The sequence below is a fragment of the Lissotriton vulgaris genome, unplaced genomic scaffold (assembly GCF_964263255.1).
Source record: "Lissotriton vulgaris unplaced genomic scaffold, aLisVul1.2 SCAFFOLD_595, whole genome shotgun sequence".
Taxonomy (NCBI): Eukaryota; Metazoa; Chordata; class Amphibia; order Caudata; family Salamandridae; genus Lissotriton; species Lissotriton vulgaris.
This window is the reverse complement of record NW_028241900.1, coordinates 124916-141468: the sequence shown is the minus strand read 5'-3', so window position 1 is coordinate 141468 and position 16553 is coordinate 124916. Positions and strand designations below refer to the sequence as shown.

Sequence of the window (16553 nt, the reverse complement as noted above, 5' to 3'; positions counted from 1 at the left end):
ATCAGGCTCGATCAGGCGAGATATAGAAAAGGTGGAAAGGGTCCAAATGGCTGTCCCTTCCTTTTTAGGGTGGGTCCTTCTGACTATCATAGGATTGCTTGTAAGAGTGGCCAGGGTCAGAGAAAAAACTTTCAACCCTTCTTAGTGTTCTATCCAGAAGCAGGCATTTTCTGTGCCTTTAATTTCAGGCTTTTCCCAGCAGTCTCTGTTCTGCCTATGTAAATTAACAAAAGCAGTGCTTATTCATCACTTACTCTAATGTCCTTACTGTCCAGAAAGCTCTGCCTAAGTATGCTTTTTTTCTTTTTCAGTGAAATTCTAAATGTTTTTTCTGCCCAGTCTATGGCAGTAGAATGCTGCTTATGATGCCACATTTTGTTGAATCACCAAGGTACAACTACAGAGGAATATATGAGTCTGAACGACATGGAACTCTTAGCTAACACATCACAATGTGTGATGCTTGCCAACCAAGCACTAGATTCTGGAGCGCTGATGATCAGAACATTCTGCTCCTGAAGGAAAGGAAAGACAGCTTGATGGAAAATAAAGTCTCAGTTTATAGTAACACTCTCTCTCTCCCAATATCTATCTATCTATCTATCTATCTATCTATCTATCTATCTATCTATCTATCTATCTATCTATCTATCTATCTATCTATCTATCTATCTATCTATCTATCTATCTATCTATCTATCTATCTATCTATCTATCTATCTATCTATCTATCTATCTATCTATCTATCTTTATATATGGATACCTGCGTACACATACATATAGATATGCCATGCATTCCTTTAGATTTGTTCCAACCTCTTACCATTTATTTGAGAATCCCTACTTTTCAAGTGACTGCAAATGAAGTCATTTCCGGCACTTTTTGGCCGGTGCAAGGTAACAAAAACACATGACAACTTTTAATAAAAATCATTGGTCTCTTTGTTAACGCGCACTGTCAAACATGGGGCTTTCACACGTCAGGTAAACATGATAACCAATACACAACAGAAGCAGATGTAGATTGCTTATCAATGCCGGGATAGAACAGTTGTGAATTAAGTAGAAGAAGGGCCCCTGAATTGATACTTATTATATACAGCCTGTAAGATAATGAAAAATGCAGGCTAGGAAAGGAGATGCAAATATCAATGTATTAGAAAAATACATAAAGAGGAGTGATTTGCTTTTATTCATTCAAGGCTAGAAAAAATCAACATACTATTGCAAGCATTCATACACCACCAAATAGAAATAAACAATTCTGACATTAAACGTAAAGGTGACGATGCATTTGTATCATCACCTTGAGAAGGGTCACCAAGGAATTGAGCCCAGGGCTTCTGCACTTAAACACCAGAAACACTCCACTAAACTAAGATGCCTGTTGGTGCCAACAATTCCCAAAGTTAATGCGTGTTCTAGGTGAGCAATGAACAGAATGCAGGGCTCTTTTCAAAGCGAGGTCTGTGAATCAACAGATACATCCACATGCCAATTACTTTAGTGTTTTTAGGAGAATTCACTTTCTTGGAACGAGTCTGCATGAAACCATCTTCAGGGCCTGGACAATTTCATGGCAAAACGGCACCTCTCAACATTGCAGCCAAGACAATATAACAACTGTTTCTGCCCGGTTTCGAACCGGGGACCTTTCGCGTGTGAGGCAAACGTGATAACCACTACACTACAGAAACAGATGTCTACAGTTGATTCTTCTGTGATGAAACTTCTCAAAACAGGCTATTCCAAGGGCCTCTGGTTTTAGATTTCTTTCATGCAACCTTCCCAGACAGCCCTAGCTGAACGCTTGTATATGCCATGCAAGTTCAGCATTTTTGCAAAATGCTTAAAGAGAAATGTTTCCTAGTTGCTCAGGCAGGGCAAGGTTAAAAGCATGAGACTCTAGCAAATATTCATCCACTACTGCAAAGAGAAAATTGATATTGGCTTTGAAATGCATACTGCAATACTACTTTAAAAAAGCACCAATGAAAGGGCTCGTCCGGGATTTGAACCCGGGACCTCTCGCACCCAAAGCGAGAATCATACCCCTAGACCAACGAGCCTTCGAAAGGCCCGCACCTCTGAAAAGCTAATACCAGCTCTAAGCACGCAATGAAGATCATGCTGGGGACTTTTTCATGCTTGGTCTGTGAATATACATGAAATTCAGTGTCAACTTACCCTTTCTCAAATGATATCACTATCATTTATAAGTGTCCCCTTTTATTTTGTCCCAGCATTGGACACGTCTTACAGAAAGTCAGCACTTATTTATCTATTTCTGCATTGGCTAGACCCTAAAGAGAAAGAATAAAAAGCTGTTCATAGCAACATAAGAAACACATGTTGCATTTTCTCTCAAATGCTTATTCCCTTTGTGCAAATCGGAATGCCAAGGTGAATAACTGGGCCACAGATTCTGGCTAATTATCTTTCCCTTGAATGCAAGTAGCAATAAAAACGGCCTAATGCAGGACTAAAGCATTCCATGCAAGCCTCTAACATCATAACATAACTGAGCTGCTGGTAGCAAGCTAAGCAATACCTTCCCAAAATGAGAAGTACATGTGCTAATCCGCTCAATCAGCGCTCGATCAGGCTCGATCAGGCGAGATATAGAAAAGGTGGAAAGGGTCCAAATGGCTGTCCCTTCCTTTTTAGGGTGGGTCCTTCTGACTATCATAGGATTGCTTGTAAGAGTGGCCAGGGTCAGAGAAAAAACTTTCAACCCTTCTTAGTGTTCTATCCAGAAGCAGGCATTTTCTGTGCCTTTAATTTCAGGCTTTTCCCAGCAGTCTCTGTTCTGCCTATGTAAATTAACAAAAGCAGTGCTTATTCATCACTTACTCTAATGTCCTTACTGTCCAGAAAGCTCTGCCTAAGTATGCTTTTTTTCTTTTTCAGTGAAATTCTAAATGTTTTTTCTGCCCAGTCTATGGCAGTAGAATGCTGCTTATGATGCCACATTTTGTTGAATCACCAAGGTACAACTACAGAGGAATATATGAGTCTGAACGACATGGAACTCTTAGCTAACACATCACAATGTGTGATGCTTGCCAACCAAGCACTAGATTCTGGAGCGCTGATGATCAGAACATTCTGCTCCTGAAGGAAAGGAAAGACAGCTTGATGGAAAATAAAGTCTCAGTTTATAGTAACACTCTCTCTCTCCCAATATCTATCTATCTATCTATCTATCTATCTATCTATCTATCTATCTATCTATCTATCTATCTATCTATCTATCTATCTATCTATCTATCTATCTATCTATCTATCTATCTATCTATCTATCTATCTATCTATCTATCTATCTATCTATCTATCTTTATATATGGATACCTGCGTACACATACATATAGATATGCCATGCATTCCTTTAGATTTGTTCCAACCTCTTACCATTTATTTGAGAATCCCTACTTTTCAAGTGACTGCAAATGAAGTCATTTCCGGCACTTTTTGGCCGGTGCAAGGTAACAAAAACACATGACAACTTTTAATAAAAATCATTGGTCTCTTTGTTAACGCGCACTGTCAAACATGGGGCTTTCACACGTCAGGTAAACATGATAACCAATACACAACAGAAGCAGATGTAGATTGCTTATCAATGCCGGGATAGAACAGTTGTGAATTAAGTAGAAGAAGGGCCCCTGAATTGATACTTATTATATACAGCCTGTAAGATAATGAAAAATGCAGGCTAGGAAAGGAGATGCAAATATCAATGTATTAGAAAAATACATAAAGAGGAGTGATTTGCTTTTATTCATTCAAGGCTAGAAAAAATCAACATACTATTGCAAGCATTCATACACCACCAAATAGAAATAAACAATTCTGACATTAAACGTAAAGGTGACGATGCATTTGTATCATCACCTTGAGAAGGGTCACCGAGGAATTGAGCCCAGGGCTTCTGCACTTAAACACCAGAAACACTCCACTAAACTAAGATGCCTGTTGGTGCCAACAATTCCCAAAGTTAATGCGTGTTCTAGGTGAGCAATGAACAGAATGCAGGGCTCTTTTCAAAGCGAGGTCTGTGAATCAACAGATACATCCACATGCCAATTACTTTAGTGTTTTTAGGAGAATTCACTTTCTTGGAACGAGTCTGCATGAAACCATCTTCAGGGCCTGGACAATTTCATGGCAAAACGGCACCTCTCAACATTGCAGCCAAGACAATATAACAACTGTTTCTGCCCGGTTTCGAACCGGGGACCTTTCGCGTGTGAGGCGAACGTGATAACCACTACACTACAGAAACAGATGTCTACAGTTGATTCTTCTGTGATGAAACTTCTCAAAACAGGCTATTCCAAGGGCCTCTGGTTTTAGATTTCTTTCATGCAACCTTCCCAGACAGCCCTAGCTGAACGCTTGTATATGCCATGCAAGTTCAGCATTTTTGCAAAATGCTTAAAGAGAAATGTTTCCTAGTTGCTCAGGCAGGGCAAGGTTAAAAGCATGAGACTCTAGCAAATATTCATCCACTACTGCAAAGAGAAAATTGATATTGGCTTTGAAATGCATACTGCAATACTACTTTAAAAAAGCACCAATGAAAGGGCTCGTCCGGGATTTGAACCCGGGACCTCTCGCACCCAAAGCGAGAATCATACCCCTAGACCAACGAGCCTTCGAAAGGCCCGCACCTCTGAAAAGCTAATACCAGCTCTAAGCACGCAATGAAGATCATGCTGGGGACTTTTTCATGCTTGGTCTGTGAATATACATGAAATTCAGTGTCAACTTACCCTTTCTCAAATGATATCACTATCATTTATAAGTGTCCCCTTTTATTTTGTCCCAGCATTGGACACGTCTTACAGAAAGTCAGCACTTATTTATCTATTTCTGCATTGGCTAGACCCTAAAGAGAAAGAATAAAAAGCTGTTCATAGCAACATAAGAAACACATGTTGCATTTTCTCTCAAATGCTTATTCCCTTTGTGCAAATCGGAATGCCAAGGTGAATAACTGGGCCACAGATTCTGGCTAATTATCTTTCCCTTGAATGCAAGTAGCAATAAAAACGGCCTAATGCAGGACTAAAGCATTCCATGCAAGCCTCTAACATCATAACATAACTGAGCTGCTGGTAGCAAGCTAAGCAATACCTTCCCAAAATGAGAAGTACATGTGCTAATCCGCTCAATCAGCGCTCGATCAGGCGAGATCAGGCGAGATATAGAAAAGGTGGAAAGGGTCCAAATGGCTGTCCCTTCCTTTTTAGGGTGGGTCCTTCTGACTATCATAGGATTGCTTGTAAGAGTGGCCAGGGTCAGAGAAAAAACTTTCAACCCTTCTTAGTGTTCTATCCAGAAGCAGGCATTTTCTGTGCCTTTAATTTCAGGCTTTTCCCAGCAGTCTCTGTTCTGCCTATGTAAATTAACAAAAGCAGTGCTTATTCATCACTTACTCTAATGTCCTTACTGTCCAGAAAGCTCTGCCTAAGTATGCTTTTTTTCTTTTTCAGTGAAATTCTAAATGTTTTTTCTGCCCAGTCTATGGCAGTAGAATGCTGCTCATGATGCCACATTTTGTTGAATCACCAAGGTACAACTACAGAGGAATATATGAGTCTGAACGACATGGAACTCTTAGCTAACACATCACAATGTGTGATGCTTGCCAACCAAGCACTAGATTCTGGAGCGCTGATGATCAGAACATTCTGCTCCTGAAGGAAAGGAAAGACAGCTTGATGGAAAATAAAGTCTCAGTTTATAGTAACGCTCTCTCTCTCCCAATATCTATCTATCTATCTATCTATCTATCTATCTATCTATCTATCTATCTATCTATCTATCTATCTATCTATCTATCTATCTATCTATCTATCTATCTATCTATCTATCTATCTATCTATCTATCTATCTATCTATCTATCTATCTATCTATCTATCTATCTATCTATCTATCTATCTATCTATCTATCTTTATATATGGATACCTGCGTACACATACATATAGATATGCCATGCATTCCTTTAGATTTGTTCCAACCTCTTACCATTTATTTGAGAATCCCTACTTTTCAAGTGACTGCAAATGAAGTCATTTCCGGCACTTTTTGGCCGGTGCAAGGTAACAAAAACACATGACAACTTTTAATAAAAATCATTGGTCTCTTTGTTAACGCGCACTGTCAAACATGGGGCTTTCACACGTCAGGTAAACATGATAACCAATACACAACAGAAGCAGATGTAGATTGCTTATCAATGCCGGGATAGAACAGTTGTGAATTGAGTAGAAGAAGGGCCCCTGAATTGATACTTATTATATACAGCCTGTAAGATAATGAAAAATGCAGGCTAGGAAAGGAGATGCAAATATCAATGTATTTTAGATTTCTTTCATGCAACCTTCCCAGACAGCCCTAGCTGAACGCTTGTATATGCCATGCAAGTTCAGCATTTTTGCAAAATGCTTAAAGAGAAATGTTTCCTAGTTGCTCAGGCAGGGCAAGGTTAAAAGCATGAGACTCTAGCAAATATTCATCCACTACTGCAAAGAGAAAATTGATATTGGCTTTGAAATGCATACTGCAATACTACTTTAAAAAAGTACCAATGAAAGGGCTCGTCCGGGATTTGAACCCGGGACCTCTCGCACCCTAAGCGAGAATCATACCCCTAGACCAACGAGCCTTCGAAAGGCCGGCACCTCTGAAAAGCTAATACCAGCTCTAAGCACGCAATGAAGATCATGCTGGGGACTTTTTCATGCTTGGTCTGTGAATATACATGAAATTCAGTGTCAACTTACCCTTTCTCAAATGATATCACTATCATTTATAAGTATCCCCTTTTATTTTGTCCCAGCATTGGACACGTCTTACAGAAAGTCAGCACTTATTTATCTATTTCTGCATTGGCTAGACCCTAAAGAGAAAGAATAAAAAGCTGTTCATAGCAACATAAGAAACACATGTTGCATTTTCTCTCAAATGCTTATTCCCTTTGTGCAAATCGGAATGCCAAGGTGAATAACTGGGCCACAGATTCTGGCTAATTATCTTTCCCTTGAATGCAAGTAGCAATAAAAACAGCCTAATGCAGGACTAAAGCATTCCTTGCAAGCCTCTAACATCATAACATAACTGAGCTGCTGGTAGCAAGCTAAGCAATACCGTCCCAAAATGAGAAGTACATGTGCTAATCCGCTCAATCAGCGCTCGATCAGGCTCGATCAGGCGAGATATAGAAAAGGTGGAAAGGGTCCAAATGGCTGTCCCTTCCTTTTTAGGGTGGGTCCTTCTGACTATCATAGGATTGCTTGTAAGAGTGGCCAGGGTCAGAGAAAAAACTTTCAACCCTTCTTAGTGTTCTATCCAGAAGCAGGCATTTTCTGTGCCTTTAATTTCAGGCTTTTCCCAGCAGTCTCTGTTCTGCCTATGTAAATTAACAAAAGCAGTGCTTATTCATCACTTACTCTAATGTCCTTACTGTCCAGAAAGCTCTGCCTAAGTATGCTTTTTTTCTTTTTCAGTGAAATTCTAAATGTTTTTTCTGCCCAGTCTATGGCAGTAGAATGCTGCTTATGATGCCACATTTTGTTGAATCACCAAGGTACAACTACAGAGGAATATATGAGTCTGAACGACATGGAACTCTTAGCTAACACATCACAATGTGTGATGCTTGCCAACCAAGCACTAGATTCTGGAGCGCTGATGATCAGAACATTCTGCTCCTGAAGGAAAGGAAAGACAGCTTGATGGAAAATAAAGTCTCAGTTTATAGTAACACTCTCTCTCTCCCAATATCTATCTATCTATCTATCTATCTATCTATCTATCTATCTATCTATCTATCTATCTATCTATCTATCTATCTATCTATCTATCTATCTATCTATATATCTATCTATCTATCTATCTATCTATCTATCTATCTATCTATCTATCTATCTATCTATCTATCTATCTATCTATCTATCTATCTATCTATCTATCTATCTATCTATCTATCTATCTTTATATATGGATACCTGCGTACACATACATATAGATATGCCATGCATTCCTTTAGATTTGTTCCAACCTCTTACCATTTATTTGAGAATCCCTACTTTTCAAGTGACTGCAAATGAAGTCATTTCCGGCACTTTTTGGCCGGTGCAAGGTAACAAAAACACATGACAACTTTTAATAAAAATCATTGGTCTCTTTGTTAACGCGCACTGTCAAACATGGGGCTTTCACACGTCAGGTAAACATGATAACCAATACACAACAGAAGCAGATGTAGATTGCTTATCAATGCCGGGATAGAACAGTTGTGAATTGAGTAGAAGAAGGGCCCCTGAATTGATACTTATTATATACAGCCTGTAAGATAATGAAAAATGCAGGCTAGGAAAGGAGATGCAAATATCAATGTATTAGAAAAATACATAAAGAGGAGTGATTTGCTTTTATTCATTCAAGGCTAGAAAAAATCAACATACTATTGCAAGCATTCATACACCACCAAATAGAAATAAACAATTCTGACATTAAACGTAAAGGTGACGATGCATTTGTATCATCACCTTGAGAAGGGTCACCGAGGAATTGAGCCCAGGGCTTCTGCACTTAAACACCAGAAACACTCCACTAAACTAAGATGCCTGTTGGTGCCAAAAATTCCCAAAGTTAATGCGTGTTCTAGGTGAGCAATGACCAGAATGCAGGGCTCTTTTCAAAGCGAGGTCTTTGAATCAACAGATACATCCACATGCCAATTACTTTAGTGTTTTTAGGAGAATTCACTTTCTTGGAACGAGTCTGCATGAAACCATCTTCAGGGCCTGGACAATTTCATGGCAAAACGGCACCTCTCAACATTGCAGCCAAGACAATATAACAACTGTTTCTGCCCGGTTTCGAACCGGGGACCTTTCGCGTGTGAGGCGAACGTGATAACCACTACACTACAGAAACAGATGTCTACAGTTGATTCTTCTGTGATGAAACTTCTCAAAACAGGCTATTCCAAGGGCCTCTGGTTTTAGATTTCTTTCATGCAACCTTCCCAGACAGCCCTAGCTGAACGCTTGTATATGCCATGCAAGTTCAGCATTTTTGCAAAATGCTTAAAGAGAAATGTTTCCTAGTTGCTCAGGCAGGGCAAGGTTAAAAGCATGAGACTCTAGCAAATATTCATCCACTACTGCAAAGAGAAAATTGATATTGGCTTTGAAATGCATATTGCAATACTACTTTAAAAAAGCACCAATGAAAGGGCTCGTCCGGGATTTGAACCCGGGACCTCTCGCACCCAAAGCGAGAATCATACCCCTAGACCAACGAGCCTTCGAAAGGCCCGCACCTCTGAAAAGCTAATACCAGCTCTAAGCACGCAATGAAGATCATGCTGGGGACTTTTTCATGCTTGGTCTGTGAATATACATGAAATTCAGTGTCAACTTACCCTTTCTCAAATGATATCACTATCATTTATAAGTGTCCCCTTTTATTTTGTCCCAGCATTGGACACGTCTTACAGAAAGTCAGCACTTATTTATCTATTTCTGCATTGGCTAGACCCTAAAGAGAAAGAATAAAAAGCTGTTCATAGCAACATAAGAAACACATGTTGCATTTTCTCTCAAATGCTTATTCCCTTTGTGCAAATCGGAATGCCAAGGTGAATAACTGGGCCACAGATTCTGGCTAATTATCTTTCCCTTGAATGCAAGTAGCAATAAAAACGGCCTAATGCAGGACTAAAGCATTCCATGCAAGCCTCTAACATCATAACATAACTGAGCTGCTGGTAGCAAGCTAAGCAATACCTTCCCAAAATGAGAAGTACATGTGCTAATCCGCTCAATCAGCGCTCGATCAGGCTCGATCAGGCGAGATATAGAAAAGGTGGAAAGGGTCCAAATGGCTGTCCCTTCCTTTTTAGGGTGGGTCCTTCTGACTATCATAGGATTGCTTGTAAGAGTGGCCAGGGTCAGAGAAAAAACTTTCAACCCTTCTTAGTGTTCTATCCAGAAGCAGGCATTTTCTGTGCCTTTAATTTCAGGCTTTTCCCAGCAGTCTCTGTTCTGCCTATGTAAATTAACAAAAGCAGTGCTTATTCATCACTTACTCTAATGTCCTTACTGTCCAGAAAGCTCTGCCTAAGTATGCTTTTTTTCTTTTTCAGTGAAATTCTAAATGTTTTTTCTGCCCAGTCTATGGCAGTAGAATGCTGCTTATGATGCCACATTTTGTTGAATCACCAAGGTACAACTACAGAGGAATATATGAGTCTGAACGACATGGAACTCTTAGCTAACACATCACAATGTGTGATGCTTGCCAACCAAGCACTAGATTCTGGAGCGCTGATGATCAGAACATTCTGCTCCTGAAGGAAAGGAAAGACAGCTTGATGGAAAATAAAGTCTCAGTTTATAGTAACGCTCTCTCTCTCCCAATATCTATCTATCTATCTATCTATCTATTTATCTATCTATCTATCTATCTATCTATCTATCTATCTATCTATCTATCTATCTATCTATCTATCTATCTATCTATCTATCTATCTATCTATCTATCTATCTATCTATCTATCTATCTTTATATATGGATACCTGCGTACACATACATATAGATATGCCATGCATTCCTTTAGATTTGTTCCAACCTCTTACCATTTATTTGAGAATCCCTACTTTTCAAGTGACTGCAAATGAAGTCATTTCCGGCACTTTTTGGCCGGTGCAAGGTAACAAAAACACATGACAACTTTTAATAAAAATCATTGGTCTCTTTGTTAACGCGCACTGTCAAACATGGGGCTTTCACACGTCAGGTAAACATGATAACCAATACACAACAGAAGCAGATGTAGATTGCTTATCAATGCCGGGATAGAACAGTTGTGAATTGAGTAGAAGAAGGGCCCCTGAATTGATACTTATTATATACAGCCTGTAAGATAATGAAAAATGCAGGCTAGGAAAGGAGATGCAAATATCAATGTATTAGAAAAATACATAAAGAGGAGTGATTTGCTTTTATTCATTCAAGGCTAGAAAAAATCAACATACTATTGCAAGCATTCATACACCACCAAATAGAAATAAACAATTCTGACATTAAACGTAAAGGTGACGATGCATTTGTATCATCACCTTGAGAAGGGTCACCGAGGAATTGAGCCCAGGGCTTCTGCACTTAAACACCAGAAACACTCCACTAAACTAAGATGCCTGTTGGTGCCAACAATTCCCAAAGTTAATGCGTGTTCTAGGTGAGCAATGAACAGAATGCAGGGCTCTTTTCAAAGCGAGGTCTGTGAATCAACAGATACATCCACATGCCAATTACTTTAGTGTTTTTAGGAGAATTCACTTTCTTGGAACGAGTCTGCATGAAACCATCTTCAGGGCCTGGACAATTTCATGGCAAAACGGCACCTCTCAACATTGCAGCCAAGACAATATAACAACTGTTTCTGCCCGGTTTCGAACCGGGGACCTTTCGCGTGTGAGGCGAACGTGATAACCACTACACTACAGAAACAGATGTCTACAGTTGATTCTTCTGTGATGAAACTTCTCAAAACAGGCTATTCCAAGGGCCTCTGGTTTTAGATTTCTTTCATGCAACCTTCCCAGACAGCCCTAGCTGAACGCTTGTATATGCCATGCAAGTTCAGCATTTTTGCAAAATGCTTAAAGAGAAATGTTTCCTAGTTGCTCAGGCAGGGCAAGGTTAAAAGCATGAGACTCTAGCAAATATTCATCCACTACTGCAAAGAGAAAATTGATATTGGCTTTGAAATGCATACTGCAATACTACTTTAAAAAAGCACCAATGAAAGGGCTCGTCCGGGATTTGAACCCGGGACCTCTCGCACCCAAAGCGAGAATCATACCCCTAGACCAACGAGCCTTCGAAAGGCCCGCACCTCTGAAAAGCTAATACCAGCTCTAAGCACGCAATGAAGATCATGCTGGGGACTTTTTCATGCTTGGTCTGTGAATATACATGAAATTCAGTGTCAACTTACCCTTTCTCAAATGATATCACTATCATTTATAAGTGTCCCCTTTTATTTTGTCCCAGCATTGGACACGTCTTACAGAAAGTCAGCACTTATTTATCTATTTCTGCATTGGCTAGACCCTAAAGAGAAAGAATAAAAAGCTGTTCATAGCAACATAAGAAACACATGTTGCATTTTCTCTCAAATGCTTATTCCCTTTGTGCAAATCGGAATGCCAAGGTGAATAACTGGGCCACAGATTCTGGCTAATTATCTTTCCCTTGAATGCAAGTAGCAATAAAAACGGCCTAATGCAGGACTAAAGCATTCCATGCAAGCCTCTAACATCATAACATAACTGAGCTGCTGGTAGCAAGCTAAGCAATACCTTCCCAAAATGAGAAGTACATGTGCTAATCCGCTCAATCAGCGCTCGATCAGGCGAGATCAGGCGAGATATAGAAAAGGTGGAAAGGGTCCAAATGGCTGTCCCTTCCTTTTTAGGGTGGGTCCTTCTGACTATCATAGGATTGCTTGTAAGAGTGGCCAGGGTCAGAGAAAAAACTTTCAACCCTTCTTAGTGTTCTATCCAGAAGCAGGCATTTTCTGTGCCTTTAATTTCAGGCTTTTCCCAGCAGTCTCTGTTCTGCCTATGTAAATTAACAAAAGCAGTGCTTATTCATCACTTACTCTAATGTCCTTACTGTCCAGAAAGCTCTGCCTAAGTATGCTTTTTTTCTTTTTCAGTGAAATTCTAAATGTTTTTTCTGCCCAGTCTATGGCAGTAGAATGCTGCTCATGATGCCACATTTTGTTGAATCACCAAGGTACAACTACAGAGGAATATATGAGTCTGAACGACATGGAACTCTTAGCTAACACATCACAATGTGTGATGCTTGCCAACCAAGCACTAGATTCTGGAGCGCTGATGATCAGAACATTCTGCTCCTGAAGGAAAGGAAAGACAGCTTGATGGAAAATAAAGTCTCAGTTTATAGTAACGCTCTCTCTCTCCCAATATCTATCTATCTATCTATCTATCTATCTATCTATCTATCTATCTATCTATCTATCTATCTATCTATCTATCTATCTATCTATCTATCTATCTATCTATCTATCTATCTATCTATCTATCTATCTATCTATCTATCTATCTATCTATCTATCTATCTATCTATCTATCTATCTATCTATCTATCTATCTATCTATCTTTATATATGGATACCTGCGTACACATACATATAGATATGCGCGTACACATACATATAGATATGCCATGCATTCCTTTAGATTTGTTCCAACCTCTTACCATTTATTTGAGAATCCCTACTTTTCAAGTGACTGCAAATGAAGTCATTTCCGGCACTTTTTGGCCGGTGCAAGGTAACAAAAACACATGACAACTTTTAATAAAAATCATTGGTCTCTTTGTTAACGCGCACTGTCAAACATGGGGCTTTCACACGTCAGGTAAACATGATAACCAATACACAACAGAAGCAGATGTAGATTGCTTATCAATGCCGGGATAGAACAGTTGTGAATTGAGTAGAAGAAGGGCCCCTGAATTGATACTTATTATATACAGCCTGTAAGATAATGAAAAATGCAGGCTAGGAAAGGAGATGCAAATATCAATGTATTTTAGATTTCTTTCATGCAACCTTCCCAGACAGCCCTAGCTGAACGCTTGTATATGCCATGCAAGTTCAGCATTTTTGCAAAATGCTTAAAGAGAAATGTTTCCTAGTTGCTCAGGCAGGGCAAGGTTAAAAGCATGAGACTCTAGCAAATATTCATCCACTACTGCAAAGAGAAAATTGATATTGGCTTTGAAATGCATACTGCAATACTACTTTAAAAAAGTACCAATGAAAGGGCTCGTCCGGGATTTGAACCCGGGACCTCTCGCACCCTAAGCGAGAATCATACCCCTAGACCAACGAGCCTTCGAAAGGCCGGCACCTCTGAAAAGCTAATACCAGCTCTAAGCACGCAATGAAGATCATGCTGGGGACTTTTTCATGCTTGGTCTGTGAATATACATGAAATTCAGTGTCAACTTACCCTTTCTCAAATGATATCACTATCATTTATAAGTATCCCCTTTTATTTTGTCCCAGCATTGGACACGTCTTACAGAAAGTCAGCACTTATTTATCTATTTCTGCATTGGCTAGACCCTAAAGAGAAAGAATAAAAAGCTGTTCATAGCAACATAAGAAACACATGTTGCATTTTCTCTCAAATGCTTATTCCCTTTGTGCAAATCGGAATGCCAAGGTGAATAACTGGGCCACAGATTCTGGCTAATTATCTTTCCCTTGAATGCAAGTAGCAATAAAAACAGCCTAATGCAGGACTAAAGCATTCCTTGCAAGCCTCTAACATCATAACATAACTGAGCTGCTGGTAGCAAGCTAAGCAATACCGTCCCAAAATGAGAAGTACATGTGCTAATCCGCTCAATCAGCGCTCGATCAGGCTCGATCAGGCGAGATATAGAAAAGGTGGAAAGGGTCCAAATGGCTGTCCCTTCCTTTTTAGGGTGGGTCCTTCTGACTATCATAGGATTGCTTGTAAGAGTGGCCAGGGTCAGAGAAAAAACTTTCAACCCTTCTTAGTGTTCTATCCAGAAGCAGGCATTTTCTGTGCCTTTAATTTCAGGCTTTTCCCAGCAGTCTCTGTTCTGCCTATGTAAATTAACAAAAGCAGTGCTTATTCATCACTTACTCTAATGTCCTTACTGTCCAGAAAGCTCTGCCTAAGTATGCTTTTTTTCTTTTTCAGTGAAATTCTAAATGTTTTTTCTGCCCAGTCTATGGCAGTAGAATGCTGCTTATGATGCCACATTTTGTTGAATCACCAAGGTACAACTACAGAGGAATATATGAGTCTGAACGACATGGAACTCTTAGCTAACACATCACAATGTGTGATGCTTGCCAACCAAGCACTAGATTCTGGAGCGCTGATGATCAGAACATTCTGCTCCTGAAGGAAAGGAAAGACAGCTTGATGGAAAATAAAGTCTCAGTTTATAGTAACACTCTCTCTCTCCCAATATCTATCTATCTATCTATCTATCTATCTATCTATCTATCTATATATCTATCTATCTATCTATCTATCTATCTATCTATCTATCTATCTATCTATCTATCTATCTATCTATCTATCTATCTATCTATCTATCTATCTATCTATCTATCTTTATATATGGATACCTGCGTACACATACATATAGATATGCCATGCATTCCTTTAGATTTGTTCCAACCTCTTACCATTTATTTGAGAATCCCTACTTTTCAAGTGACTGCAAATGAAGTCATTTCCGGCACTTTTTGGCCGGTGCAAGGTAACAAAAACACATGACAACTTTTAATAAAAATCATTGGTCTCTTTGTTAACGCGCACTGTCAAACATGGGGCTTTCACACGTCAGGTAAACATGATAACCAATACACAACAGAAGCAGATGTAGATTGCTTATCAATGCCGGGATAGAACAGTTGTGAATTGAGTAGAAGAAGGGCCCCTGAATTGATACTTATTATATACAGCCTGTAAGATAATGAAAAATGCAGGCTAGGAAAGGAGATGCAAATATCAATGTATTAGAAAAATACATAAAGAGGAGTGATTTGCTTTTATTCATTCAAGGCTAGAAAAAATCAACATACTATTGCAAGCATTCATACACCACCAAATAGAAATAAACAATTCTGACATTAAACGTAAAGGTGACGATGCATTTGTATCATCACCTTGAGAAGGGTCACCGAGGAATTGAGCCCAGGGCTTCTGCACTTAAACACCAGAAACACTCCACTAAACTAAGATGCCTGTTGGTGCCAAAAATTCCCAAAGTTAATGCGTGTTCTAGGTGAGCAATGAACAGAATGCAGGGCTCTTTTCAAAGCGAGGTCTTTGAATCAACAGATACATCCACATGCCAATTACTTTAGTGTTTTTAGGAGAATTCACTTTCTTGGAACGAGTCTGCATGAAACCATCTTCAGGGCCTGGACAATTTCATGGCAAAACGGCACCTCTCAACATTGCAGCCAAGACAATATAACAACTGTTTCTGCCCGGTTTCGAACCGGGGACCTTTCGCGTGTGAGGCGAACGTGATAACCACTACACTACAGAAACAGATGTCTACAGTTGATTCTTCTGTGATGAAACTTCTCAAAACAGGCTATTCCAAGGGCCTCTGGTTTTAGATTTCTTTCATGCAACCTTCCCAGACAGCCCTAGCTGAACGCTTGTATATGCCATGCAAGTTCAGCATTTTTGCAAAATGCTTAAAGAGAAATGTTTCCTAGTTGCTCAGGCAGGGCAAGGTTAAAAGCATGAGACTCTAGCAAATATTCATCCACTACTGCAAAGAGAAAATTGATATTGGCTTTGAAATGCATATTGCAATACTACTTTAAAAAAGCACCAATGAAAGGGCTCGTCCGGGATTTGAACCCGGGACCTCTCGCACCCAAAGCGAGAATCATACCCCTAGACCAACGAGCCTTCGAAAGGCCCGCA

At 39.6% G+C, this 16553-nt stretch overlaps 12 non-coding genes across 12 annotated transcripts; all 12 read right to left on the bottom strand.

Annotated features, from left to right (window-relative positions):
• Positions 1-1625: 1625 nt before the first annotated feature.
• Positions 1626-1698, bottom strand: TRNAV-CAC (transfer RNA valine (anticodon CAC)). Its single transcript has one exon. It is a non-coding gene; the product is annotated as a tRNA-Val (tRNA).
• Positions 1699-1998: 300 nt separating this feature from the next.
• Positions 1999-2070, bottom strand: TRNAP-UGG (transfer RNA proline (anticodon UGG)). The gene has a single exon. It is a non-coding gene; the product is annotated as a tRNA-Pro (tRNA).
• A 2143-nt stretch (positions 2071-4213) lies between these two features.
• Positions 4214-4286, bottom strand: TRNAV-CAC (transfer RNA valine (anticodon CAC)). Its single transcript has one exon. It is a non-coding gene; the product is annotated as a tRNA-Val (tRNA).
• Positions 4287-4586: 300 nt separating this feature from the next.
• On the bottom strand, positions 4587-4658 carry TRNAP-UGG (transfer RNA proline (anticodon UGG)). Its single transcript has one exon. It is a non-coding gene; the product is annotated as a tRNA-Pro (tRNA).
• A 1946-nt stretch (positions 4659-6604) lies between these two features.
• TRNAP-AGG (transfer RNA proline (anticodon AGG)) lies at positions 6605-6676 on the bottom strand. Its single transcript has one exon. It is a non-coding gene; the product is annotated as a tRNA-Pro (tRNA).
• A 2203-nt stretch (positions 6677-8879) lies between these two features.
• TRNAV-CAC (transfer RNA valine (anticodon CAC)) lies at positions 8880-8952 on the bottom strand. Its single transcript has one exon. It is a non-coding gene; the product is annotated as a tRNA-Val (tRNA).
• A 300-nt stretch (positions 8953-9252) lies between these two features.
• On the bottom strand, positions 9253-9324 carry TRNAP-UGG (transfer RNA proline (anticodon UGG)). Its single transcript has one exon. It is a non-coding gene; the product is annotated as a tRNA-Pro (tRNA).
• Positions 9325-11459: 2135 nt separating this feature from the next.
• TRNAV-CAC (transfer RNA valine (anticodon CAC)) lies at positions 11460-11532 on the bottom strand. Its single transcript has one exon. It is a non-coding gene; the product is annotated as a tRNA-Val (tRNA).
• A 300-nt stretch (positions 11533-11832) lies between these two features.
• TRNAP-UGG (transfer RNA proline (anticodon UGG)) lies at positions 11833-11904 on the bottom strand. Its single transcript has one exon. It is a non-coding gene; the product is annotated as a tRNA-Pro (tRNA).
• Positions 11905-13882: 1978 nt separating this feature from the next.
• Positions 13883-13954, bottom strand: TRNAP-AGG (transfer RNA proline (anticodon AGG)). Its single transcript has one exon. It is a non-coding gene; the product is annotated as a tRNA-Pro (tRNA).
• A 2139-nt stretch (positions 13955-16093) lies between these two features.
• On the bottom strand, positions 16094-16166 carry TRNAV-CAC (transfer RNA valine (anticodon CAC)). Its single transcript has one exon. It is a non-coding gene; the product is annotated as a tRNA-Val (tRNA).
• A 300-nt stretch (positions 16167-16466) lies between these two features.
• Positions 16467-16538, bottom strand: TRNAP-UGG (transfer RNA proline (anticodon UGG)). The gene has a single exon. It is a non-coding gene; the product is annotated as a tRNA-Pro (tRNA).
• Between the last annotated feature and the right edge of the window lie 15 nt (positions 16539-16553).